Source organism: Neopsephotus bourkii, unplaced genomic scaffold (genome assembly GCF_033783945.1).
Source record: "Neopsephotus bourkii isolate Nb327-2 ecotype Australia unplaced genomic scaffold, CSIRO-AGI_Nbou_v1 NB_30, whole genome shotgun sequence".
Lineage (NCBI taxonomy): Eukaryota > Metazoa > Chordata > Aves > Psittaciformes > Psittacidae > Neopsephotus > Neopsephotus bourkii.
Genome location: NW_026900547.1, coordinates 170,910 through 183,921, shown reverse-complemented (window position 1 = coordinate 183,921; position 13,012 = coordinate 170,910).

Sequence of the window (13,012 nt, the reverse complement as noted above, 5' to 3'; positions counted from 1 at the left end):
CCCCTTCAGATACTGGAAGGCTGCTAAGAGCTCCACATGCAGCCTTCTCTTCTCCAGGCTGAACAGCTCCAGCTTTCTTAGCCTGTCTTCATGTGGGAGGTGCTCCAGTCCCCTGATCATCCTTGTGGCCTTGTTCCAGCAGCTCCATGTCCTTTTTATGTTGAGGACACCAGAACTGCACACAATACTCTAAGTGAGGTCTCACAAGAGCAGAGTAGAGGGGCAGGATCACGTCCTTTGACCTGCTGGTCACACTGATTTTGATGCAGCCCAGGGTATGGTTGCCTTTCTGGGCTGTGAGCGCACACTGAAGCTGGCTCATGTTCAGTTTCTCATTGACCAACAGCCCCAAGTCCTTCTCCACAGGGCTGCTCTGAATCTCTTCTCTGCCCAACCTGTAGCTGTGCCTGGGATTGTTCCGACCCAGGTGTAGGACCTTGCACTTGGCATGGTTAAACTTCATTAGGCTGGCATCAGCCCACCTCTCAAGCATGTCAAGGTCCCTCTGGATGGTATTCCTTCCCTCCAGCGTACCAACCGAACCACACAGCTTGGTGTCATCGGCAAACTTGCGGAGGGCTCACTCAACCCCACTGTCCATGTCAGCGACAAAGATGTTGAACAAGACCGGTCCCAACACCAATCCCTGAGGGACACCACTCGTTACTGGTCTCCAGCTGGACACTGACCCATTGACCAGAACTCTTTGTGTGCGGCCGTCCAGCCAGTTCTTTATCCACCGAGTGGTCCACCTATCAAACTGATGTCTCTCTAATTTAGAGACAAGGATGTCGTGTGGGACAGTGTCAAACGCCCTGTACAAGTCCAGGCAGATGACATCAACTGCTCTATCCATGTCCATCAGTTCCATAGCCCCATCATAGAAGGCCACCAAATTGGTCAGGCAGGATTTCCCCTTAGTGAAGCCATGCTGGCTGCCACCAAGCACCTTGTTGATTTTCATGTGCCTTAGCATGCCTTCCAGGAGAATCTGCTCCAAGATTTTGCCAGGCACAGAGATGAGACTGACTGGTCTGTAATTCCCTGGGTCATCCATTTTCAGCTTCTTGAAAATGGGGGTTATATTTCCCTTTTTTCAGTAGTTGGGAACTTCACCTGACTGCCATGATTTTTCAAATATGATGGCCAGTGGCTTAGCAACTTCATTCACCAGCTCCTTCAGGACCCGCAAATTGATTTCATCAAGTTCCATGGAGTTGTGCACATTCAGGTTTTTAAGATGGTCTCGAACCAGATCCTCTCCTACCGTGGGCCCAAGGTCTTCATTCTCACAGTCCCTGCATCTGTCAGGCCTGCAAGATCCACAGTGATGATCAGGGGACTGGAGCACCTCCCATAAGAAGATCGGCTGAGCAAGTTGGGGGTGTTCAGCCTTGAGAAGAGAAGGCTGCATGAAGACCTCATAGCAGCCTTCCAGTATCTGAAGGGGGCCTATAGGGAGACTGAGGAGGGACTCTTCATTAGGGACTGTAGTGACAGAACGAGGGGTAACAGGTTAAAGCTTAAACAGAGGAAGTTTAGTTTGGATATAAGGAGGAAATTATTTCCTGTGAGGGTGGTGAGGCACTGGAATGGGATGCCCGAGGAGGTTGTGAGTGCTCCATCCCTGGCAGTGCTCAAGGCCAGGTTGGACGAAGTCTTGGGTGACATGGTTTAGAGTAAGGAGTCCCTGCCCATGGCAGGGAGGTTTGGAACTAGATGATCTTAAGGGCCTTTCCAACCCTAACTATTCTGTGATTCTATGATTCTAAATCATAATTACTAGTAACGCTGTTAGCTGTCATCTCAACTACCTTGCAATTACTTCTGTGCTTTTGTGACATGAGGACTCTGAATTTAGAATTAAACTGGGTGGCTCATGTAGTTTTCCACTTTGGTGTTAATCTTCACTTGTGCTGTTCAAAATGAGTGTGTTTGTGTGAAAAGAAATGTTGAACTTTATGTTCTCTGATGTAATTTAATGTCCATCATTATTGAGAATTCCTGATGGTCTGTTCCATTGACTTAAGAAAATCAGCTGTATGACAGCTAGTAACATGCGTTAAGACAAATGCAAGGCAGATCTCCTTTTCCTTCTCTAGTGTATACAGACTGTGTGCTTCAAAGGCTTGAAAGAAGTAACTCAACCTAGATTTGAGTGGAGGTGACTTCTGTCTGGATTAGATGTGTGCCTGTGTTCTTCAGGAGCTACGGTGAAGAACAATCAAGTTTACAGCACATAAAGAAGACACCTAGTGTTTTTTGCACCTACAAGCAATGAAAGTAATGAGGGAGGAGGACTTTGGGAGGTGAGAGCGGTGAAGTGCCAGAAAGTAAATGAACAGGTATCCTTCCTTCCTACAGAGCTCCTAGCAAGAAATAAGTGTATGATTCTTTCCCTAGTGTTCAAGGTCATCATTGCATTGACTCTAAAATATATGGACATGGAATTTTGTGACAGGAGCCTTTCCTGAGTTATTTTAAATATTTCTATTTTAAGATGCTCTGTAGTCCCTAACTGGCACCTTGAAATCTATTGATCTCTCTCATGTAACAAAGGTGAAAGTTGTTATAATACGCATTCACAGCATGTGTTTTCTGTGAAGAAAGGACCCTCATGTGTGATTCAGGAACCTACAGTGTCTTATGTATCACAGCTTTCACACTAATTACAAGTCTTGAGATTTAGTAGTTCTTTGTTGACCAGTAAACCAACCCTTCCTTTTGGTTTGTACACATATGCTCCTCTGGACTACATATACTGCTGCTGTGCAAGACATTCAGCTTTTAATTCCTAGTGATTCCTAAATATCACACAACCACATGTTTTCTCGTGGCTGAGAACTTGGACAGAGGACTGGAACACAGAAGTCCACCTGCTTACAGGTAGGAAGCTTCCTAAATCTCCTGTGCTTCTCTAGAGACAAGAAAGTGCAGAATTCCAGTCCCAGAAAGAGCAAGACACATTTTTAGTTGCTGTTTAGGGGAGGCAGGAGTTAACAGTCAAATTTGTCATTTGCCCTAAATTTCAAATCTTGACAAAAAACATATCAACTTCCATCATCTTTAGAGAGAGCAAAGTAGTGAAGACACACACGAAATTTAACTTCATCATATACAGAGAAAACATTTGCCCTGAAAGAATATTCATAACAACTAACAATATGTTAGAACAAATTCAGTGTTCTCCTTCCACTTTGTAAGGACAGAAAAAGAAAAAAAGAAAAGGAAGAAAATTAAACTGAAACTGAAACTGAGATTGCCCTATAAAGTCAAGACATCTGGGAAGGTTGCTAGAGAGCGTACATGCTTGTCACATTTCAAGTTACATGGGTTTTGTTGCTTGGTAACAAGCATCAAAGTTCCCTTTCATGTTTTATTTTCTTCAGTATTCACTGTTTATAGGGTATTTACTACACTGACACCAGAATCCCATCATTGAACAGCTGTCATGGAGTCTGTCTCCAGTGTAAACACTCTTTTACAACCCTGACTTCTCCTAAATAGATAAATATTTGATTTGTACTTAAGAGAATTCCAACATGGAAATGGCTTTTGAAAAGCCTCCTTACCTTTCCAGGGTGCAGACACACCTGAAAACACTGTAAGAAAACGCAAAATCATGAACAGAACGAAGAGGGAAAATAAAGAAGAAAATGAAACAAAAAGAGACAAAAAACCCTCTCATATAAAAACCTGCCAGATGTTCTCTGCAAGTGACTTCACAATGAAAAGCCTGGGTTAAAAAGTAAAAAGACATTTTGTATTTGCATTGTAGAATCTGAACAGTTTTTTGCATAAGACTGCTTGCCTGAAACACCTTCTCTGCCTCCTGCCAGAGTCAAGAAAATGTCAAGCATTACAGCAACAGGAAGATAATATATATTTCATTTGTTCTGGTACTGCTTAAGTTTTTCTGGATCACTGTGAGCAGAAACTTTTGACTCAGAGTCATCACATCCAACTTGACTGAAAAAACTCCTCCCCTTAAAACCTGAGAGTATCAGCTGTAAAAACTGTATTCTAAAAATTACTTAACAGATGGTGAATGCAAAAGTTGCTGCTTCTTCATTTTATTAGTTCAAGTTAATGCCATCTTTTTTCAGTCAGCTCTGTGTTTTCTCCTAATAAGAGTCTTGTTACATTTTTGTAGTCACAACTGTAAATGGTGGCATCTAAGACACCTCCTCACACTGTCTAAATGGCAATGTACAGCTAAAGATTATGAAGTCAGGCCCTGCACAGAGAAGATGGCATCCATCTTATTGCTCAAATGCACAGCTTTTTCAGCATGCACAAGCCAGCACCAGTGGATGCTAATCAAACATATGGCTTGTGAGTATGTTATTCAGCACCGTATTTCCTGCATATATATATAGAATTACGCCATGCAATACTACAGGCCTGGGGAAAAGTGGCTGGAAAGCTACTCGGAGAAAAGGACCTATGGGTGCTTATTGATAGAGCTGAATATGAGCCAGCTTGTGCCCAGGCAACCAAGAAGGGCAACAACATCCTGGTCTGTATCAGCAATAGTGTGGCCAGCTATTGGCCACACTAGGCAAGTGATAAGGCAGTGATAATTCCTCTGTCCTTGGCACTGGTGAAGCTGCATCTCGAACCCTGTGTTCAGTTCTGGGCCCTTCACTACAAGAAGGACATTGAGGTGCTGGAGTGGGTCCAGAGAAAGGCAACGAAGCTTCTGAAGGCTCAGGAGAACAAGTCTGGTGAGGAGCAGCTGAGGTACCTGGGGGTGTTGAGTCTGGAGAAGAGAAGGCTGAGGGGGGACCTTATTGCTCTCTACAACTACCTGAAAAGAGACTGTAGTGAGGTGCGGGTTGGTCTCTTCTCACAAGTAACAAGTGATAGGACAAGAGGTAACAGCCCCAGGGTGCACCAGGGGAGGTTTAGATTGTATATTAGGAACAATTTCTTCACTAAAAGGGTGCTCAGGCACTGGAACAGGCTGCCCAGGGAAATATGAAATTACTGTCCCTGGAAGTGTACAAACCATGTAGATGAGTCCTTTCTTTAGTGAAATGGCTTAGTGATGGACTTGGCAGTCCTGGGGTAACCGCTGGATTTGATTATCTTAATGGTCTTTTCCAACCTAGCTGATTCTATGATTCTAAAGTATTTTTTGTCTCTCCGCACTGGAATGTCATGGCTAGCAGATGACTGACTGCTCAGCCCAGCTCGGTGCAAAATTTTTAAGTCATATTTCATCAGCTCTAGAGTAATAAATACCTGGCTGGTCCAGTTGGTTTCAATGGTGGTGGGGCTGGTGTTCAAAATTCAGGCAATGTATATTTCTATATAGACAAGGCTGGATGTGGAAGTGCAGGTAGAAAGCCTATGCTCGATGGCAGCAGCATGTTCACGTTTCACTGTCTGTTTTCCTGCAGGGCAGGCCCCCACGCGTGCTAGTGCCTGGGATTGTCCTTCCCCAGATGCAGGTCTTTGCGCTTCCCCTTGTTGAAGCTGTCGGGGCTCCTGCCGTGGCTGGGTGCGGGCCTGGGGCAATGCAGAGAGCAGCACCAAGGCACAGCTCTGTGCAGGATTAGGGATTTGGGTGCCGCCACAGCGAGGCTGCACGCTGCAGTGCAGGCTGGTAGGAGAGCAGGATAGCAGAGCCCTGGGATGGGAGGGCAGAGGGTGCAGTGAGGAGGAGGAGGGCAGGACTGGGGTGACAACTGGTGGGGCACGGTCTTGCTCTGGGGAGCTTCTGGCTGGAAACATCTGCCTCAGGACCAGCTGGAGAGAGACAGAGCTGTAGCTGGGCAGGTTTGTTTTTCAATAGATCTTGACTACTGAGAGCCTTCTGGTGGAACTGTGGGAAGGCACATCCCCCAGCTGCTGGCCTGGTCCTGGTTTCAGCAGCTCCTGCCCCGACTGGAAGTAGATGAGTGTGCCTCAGACTCCTTGGGCTCTTCCTTGTTGCTCCCCAAGGGTAGCAATGGAGACAAAGGGATGGCTGATGGGGCCTCAGGGAAGGGCAGCTGCTGAGGTGCTGGGGAGGTCCTCTGTGTTAGTCCCCTCAGGGCTGTTGGGGCAGGCTGGGCCAGGTGTGGGAGACCCTCCTTGGGGACAGCCATGAGGCTGTCCTCTCAACCCCCAGCAGTGTGGCCATTGTCTAGGCACAGCAGACAGGCCTCCCCACTGCACCATTACACAGCAACATCGATAAGCTGGTTCACAAATGTCACCATGCGGTTTTGGAGGAAGGCACCCCTCAGCTGGAAGAGATCTGCACACAGCTGACTAGAGGATGAGGGCATGTGGGGTGAAGTCCTTCACCATGGCTGCTCATGAACACTGGTCTCCAAGGATGAGTCTCAGTTCCTGGCGCATCTGGGGCAGAAGGGACTGGATGAGACCTGGATGGTGCTGAAAATAGATGCCCAGGTGGTGGGCTGGAGGTCACCCAGGGGAGCCCTTGGCACCATTCTCACAGGCCGGCATTGTGTTGCTGCAGGACAACAAAATAAATTATTAACCTCATAAAGCATAAATTATTAGACTCAAAAAATAGTTTATTCTCTTGGGCATCTTAAATTTGGAGGAAGTATTTCACAGTCTGTTGCTCTTCCCAGTGATCTGAATTCCTGAAAGGACCTCAGCCCATCCATTACTGCTAGGCATTGGTAAAATATGCTAACAGTGTATTTATTACAGAGTACTTCCTTCCTCAATTACTACATTTTCTTTACATGTGGGTCCTGAACACAGGGAACTATTCCTTACTTTAGTATCATTGTCCTCATATGGAGGCAGCTACTGCCATAAGGTAAGCTACCACTTTCATACCAAGACCTACTGTATGTTCAACACAGCTATGGTACCAAAGAATGTGTGGAAAAAGACATAAAAATTTTGTAGTAAGCTAAGCATTAGCAAAAATTAAAGCATGCTCTGCATTTTGGTATTTTTCTTGGTTTATTGTTACCCTAGCCCTTGAAATATTACAAGAATGTGGACTTTTTCAACACATTATTAAGCACTACTGAGTTATTAGCACCTCCGAGAAAATTTATGACTTCATGTACACAGTATTTGTCACTATAGCAACAAAACTTCAGTGTAACAGTAAAGTTAAAATGTGATGTACTTTGTTTCCTCTATGCCTTAATGAAAAACATTAGCTAGAAAGAATCATGCTGAAACTGTGACTTGATTGCAAACAATTTCATAAGCAATTCCTTTGACTCTCTAGACTTAATATGCTTTCATTAAACTTTACAAGAAATCTTGCACTGCAAAAAGGCGATAATTAAGTGCATGGCATATTTATGAAATATATAAAAAAAAGAGACTTTAAAAACATAAAATGCTTACAAAAGAATATATTTGACACTTGATAGTTGTCTTCAAGAAAAAAAAAAAGGACATTTGAATTGAATAGTATGGATATACTCAAGAGGTTCTGGGTTGAATTTCCACTTATAACTTTCACAGCAACACTGAAATTAGCTCTGCTGACTTCCACCTGCCAACCATCTGCTGTTTTGCCTGTAAATCTGTCTTTCCAAAATTTTATAAGATCTCTTATATGTGAACATTGGCCAATTACTCTGCCTGTATTTGCACAGAAAGGTGCAAATGTGCCTGACCATTAATTAAAAAGTATGTAAAGGCATTAAGTGTTTGTAATAATAGCATTATTAAACCCTTTGGAAAACTGGAGTTAGAGACTTCTGTTGTACACAGAACAGAACTGCCACAAAACCACTACCTGCTATCCATGTATAAACCTGGCTATTTAAAAATGTAAAGTGCCAGGCATAACTCGAACTTTCAGGCTTTGCTAATCATAGCTCACTCTTCTCCCTGCCTGCCTGTCACATAGACACACAGCCTTGTTCCTCTGATCGTCTGGCTGTCATATCCACAGCTTGCTTACAAGTAACAGCAAAACCACACCATTCAACGGGACCTTGAGCAAATACGCACTGGAAAACTGGCACAGTAGTTTGCTTTCCTTGCAGACAAAATTCTGACTGGTATGAATGTGGATGCAAGAGAATTGCAAGGTGACATGGAAGACCTGGATAAGTTATCTCTACTGTTTATGTGCTTGTTTCAGTGAACAATGACAGAAAAAGTCAAGGGAACTGGAAAGATTTTCGACTGCTTTTCAAACAGATTTAAGCACTGTCCAAGTAAAAATTCTTATTTTGATAGTTTTGATTATTCTTGATGATTCTTCATGTACCTTTCTTTCAGTTGCTATTAACACATTCATGAATATTTGCTTTCAGTGTTCTCTCTACAATGATCTTTTTAGCCTCAAATTTTATATATGTTTTCACAGTGTATCTGTCAGTCTCCTGTGTTAATATAAGCACATGTACTACAGAGGTGCGTTTTGGAGGAGTAAAGGTCAGCACATGTACTACAGAGGTGCGTTTTGGAGGAGTAAAGGTCAACACTTTCCAAAAATCAAATCTTAGGAGTTGGTTAGTAACTATGTAAATGTATCATTAATGTGAAAAAGCAAAAATATCATCTCTCTCTAGTCATCACAGCTGGAGCTCTATATTTACCCTCCCCTTCTGTGTAACTCAGTGTCAGGCACATGTGAGGTCCTAAAAGACATATAGGAGGAAAAATAAACATGCAGTTATAAAGGCAAAACAGCAAAAGTCTTCCATGAATTTGATATTCATATGTCTTCCATGGATATCTAAAAGAAAAATTGATCATGAATCTTTATCCCCAAAGCAAAAAAGTTTTGGCTTTTTTTAAGAGAGGCATAATCACTGTTCTTCTTGCCTTCACTAGAAAATATAGAGGTTTACACTTGCCTATATTACTATTCCTTATAGTACATATTTGACATTCTTAACAAGACAATTTGCACTGTAAAAAGCTGTATTCTTGATAGCAATTTTGATGCATTGTTAGGGCATCATATTTGAAGATGTAGTAAAGTCAAAACAAATCAGAAAACAAAACTAAAATACAGAGTTCTAGAAGTATTTTTAAGCCTATAGTTCCGCAAGGTACTCTAAATGTATGGCTTATGTATCTAACAGTGCATAGGTACACCTAGATTTTGCGATGCCACATAGACTTCATTGACATAGACTGCTGAAATGAACATCACTTATCCTGCTTGCAGGATTGCACTAATATGCTTCCTCAGTGTGTATGTATTGACCTATTAAAGTGTCAGTCCTTGAATTCACCAACACTAAGATATCCCTTGTGATCTGAAGTTAGAATACTAAATCAGCTAGGGAGCATGGTTTCTGTTTATTCCCATGCTTGAACCAATTTCTGATCGGCTTTCCCAGATGACTTTTCTGACTCATGGAACTCAGCTTTTTGCAGTGTTTTCCTGTCACTCCACTGGAGGCTACTCTTTATACAAAACAACTGCATGTTTACTTGACAAATAGAAAAAGGGTATATGAACATATTTCTGAGAGCTAGGAGGCTTGGGTCATGTCTTTCAGTCACAGTTGTATTACTCATATAACATATAGTCATAGCTTTGGTGTTCTTATTGAGCCTTGCAGCTACCAAGAAATTAATCAGAGTTGGAAATCACAGTATCACAGTATGCTAGAGATTGGAAGGGACCTCAAAAGATCATCTAGTCCAATCCCCCTGCCGGAGCAGGAACACCTAGATAAGTTTACACAGGAACATGTCCAGGCGGGTTTTGAATGTCTCCAGAGAAGGAGACTCCACAACCTCCCTGGGCAGCCTGTTCCAGTGTTCCGTCACCCTCACTGAGAAGAAGTTTCTTCTCAAGTTTAAGTGGAACCTCTTGTGTTCCAGTTTGTACCCATTGCCCCTTGTCCTATCACTGTTTGCCACTGAGAAGAGCCTGGCTCCATCCTCGTGACACTCCCCCTTTATATATTTATATACACTAATAAGGTCACCCCTCAATCTCCTCTTCTCCAAACTATAGAGACCCAGCTCCCTCAGTCTCTCCTCATAAGGGAGATGCTCCACTCCCTTAATCATCTTAGTTGCCCTGCACTGGACTCTCTCCAGCAGGTCCCTGTCCTTCTTAAACTGAGGGGCCCAGAACTGGACACAATATTCCAGATGAGGTCTCACCAGGGCAGAGTAGAGGGGAAGGAGGACCTCTCTCCACCTACTAACCACCCCCCTTCTAATACACCCCAGGATGCCATTGGCCTTCTTGGCCACAAGGGCACAGTGTCGGCTCATGGTCATCCTGTCGTCCACTAGGACCCCCAGGTCCCTCTCCCCTACACTGCTCTCTAACAGGTCATTCCCCAATCTATACTGGAACCTGGGGTTGTTCCTGCCCAGATGCAGGACTCTACACTTTCCCTTGTTATATTTCATCAAGTTATTCCCTGCCCAATTCTCCAGCCTGTCCAGGTCTCGCTGGATGGCAGCACAGCCTTCTGGTGTGTCGGCCACTCCTCCCAGCTTAGTGTCATCAGCAAACTTGCCGATAGTACACTCAATTCCCTCATCTAAATCATTGATGAATATATTAAATAATACTGGTCCCAGTACCGACCCTTGAGGCACTCCACTAGATACAGGCTTCCAGCTAGACTCTGCCCCATAGACTACAACTCTCTGACTTTTCTCCTTCAGCCAGTTCACAGTCCACCTCACTACCCGATCATCCAGACCACACTTCCTCAGTTTAGCTGTGAGGATTCTGTGGCAGACTGATATTGACATTTCCTTTTCTCTCTGTGGACATGTTTTACGATTAGAACATCTACATCACATCTACTGTTATGAAAACCTTTAGTATAGAGATTTACAATGAGAGCTTCACTACAGTCTTGAGTAGGACATTGAAGAATGCATGAGGTATCTCGAATCTTGCTCCTTTCCTATTTCAGCTGGATTTCAGCTTAGTCTCTAGGTTTTTGCAGGTATTTTTGGGCAACCACACCTCCTTACAAAGAGGCAAATGTGGTGCCATTCTAACTCAGAGCTACAAAATCTAGCTGGGGAGTCAGGCATCTAAAGTTTGCCTAGCTTCACAGTTCTTTTGTGAATCTGTTCTTAGAAGATTTTTGTAAATGAACTGTGTCTGCCTTGCATTCTGCCACCATTGTTGGTCTATGCCTATGGCCTTGCTAAATGAAAGTCACCTTCTCTAGTAAAAAATGTCAGAGAAAAACACAGGAACATTTACTTAGTATACAACACAAATATCAGTCACATAAAAAGGAAAGGGAAAGAGAAGGGAAAGTGAATGGAAAGAAAATACAAATATATCTTACAGAGCCCTGAGTGACATGGTTTAGTGTGAGTTGTCCCTGCCCATGTCAGTGCGGGTGGAAATAGACCATCTTAAGGTCCTCTCAAACCCTAACTGTTCTATGATTCTATAATTCTATGAACAATTTTACTACAATAGGTATAATGCTGTGGTGTGATATTTCACTTAATATGAGAGAATTGCACCACCCACTTAAGTTTCAATCTTCTCGAACTAGCGTCAATAAATCCTTTCTAGCACAAGACCACCATTCTACTTATACAAATTGTGTGGTCTCCATAAAAACTCACTTATATGCACTATTTGCAAAATCATAATTTCCAGAACTAAAAAGTAGGTGCTGTGAGTTGCCCATTTCCTGAAAAACATTCTTGCTTTTCTAAAAGTACCATTGTGCCTAGACAGATGAATTTATTACCTTGAGCAGAATAAATCCATCAAGGAAGTAAAAGCAGATCTCTGATATCAGGTAACACAAGCTTTAAAATCTAAAAGGATTAACAGGATCACATATTGCAGCTTCTTGTACAATACAGCTTGTAAGATAGTACCTCATAATTCCTTCCACAAGCTGAAACTTCATGTATGGGCAGCTTTCACTGAAAATGACTTGTGACAGAGACAAGCAGGTTTATTTCCATTGAGTAACAAGATACATATTTTACACAGAGGTAGTCACAAATGCCTGTAAGCACAAAGCTCTTCAGCTTGATGACACAGTGCTCCAAGCCACATTTCAAAAGAAACACCTTCTACTTTAATTTTAGGTGTGTAGCATTCAGTTATGCCAAGATCCCTTACAGCATCCCTGGCAGTTCAGAGATACCCCACGGCTGGCCTTGAACTCAAACAAGACTCAGAGTCTTAAGCCGCCCACTTGCAATTGCTGTCTCCTTCCTTACTGAAGAAAATTAATTTTTCCCTTTCTGTCTGTTCTTAATGGGAAACATCACATAAAAGAATGAAATTTCAGACTACTGAACTCACAAAATCTAGTCTATTTCCTGTTTATATGTTTCTCAGGTGTATCTAACAGTTTCTGATTAGCACAAAGGCGCTTAATACAGTAAAGGCCTGTCTGTGATTTATTGGCAAATAATGGAATCTGAAAGGTCAGGTGAATTTCATTTCTTTAGAAGAAGTCTTCCATGAACTGTTACTATTTATGAAGAGATTTTGTGTGAATAAGCATGGATTGAAGAAAAGAGCAGGAGAATTGAGATAGAGAAGAGTGTGAGAAACACTGGATGCAACCTTTCATGTCATAAGAGCAGCAGATCTGTGCTCTAGAGTACACCAAGCTAAAAAATATGTTAGGTGTATGACAGAGGTCTATACAATCTATTCAGTGCCTTCAGTTTCTTCTTTTATGTGAAGCTAGAGGACAACAAATTACACCCATGTTTATTAGTCTCAAAAAAAGCGAAAACATGCTTAAAACAAAACATACATTTAAGCCGTGAAATGTCTTGCTGCAGTATGTTACTGATGACAGTAGACTGCACAGGTTGAAAAGGGGAATAATGAAATTAATAGGAGAAAAATCATTAAGGACAATTGCACACAAACTACCTCTGACTCAGGGGGTCCTTGCGTTCCAGTTTCACAGTCCAGCTGTTCTTGGACATTTTCTGTCTCTTATCCTATAGACTTACTATTCTGTGTTCTTCCCTTGGCACCTGCTGCTGACTACTGCAAGACAGAAAACATTAGGGAAAGACTATATGACCCGTTTTCATCTTTATGGAACCTTTTAAAATCACATGACTTGGACCAGGT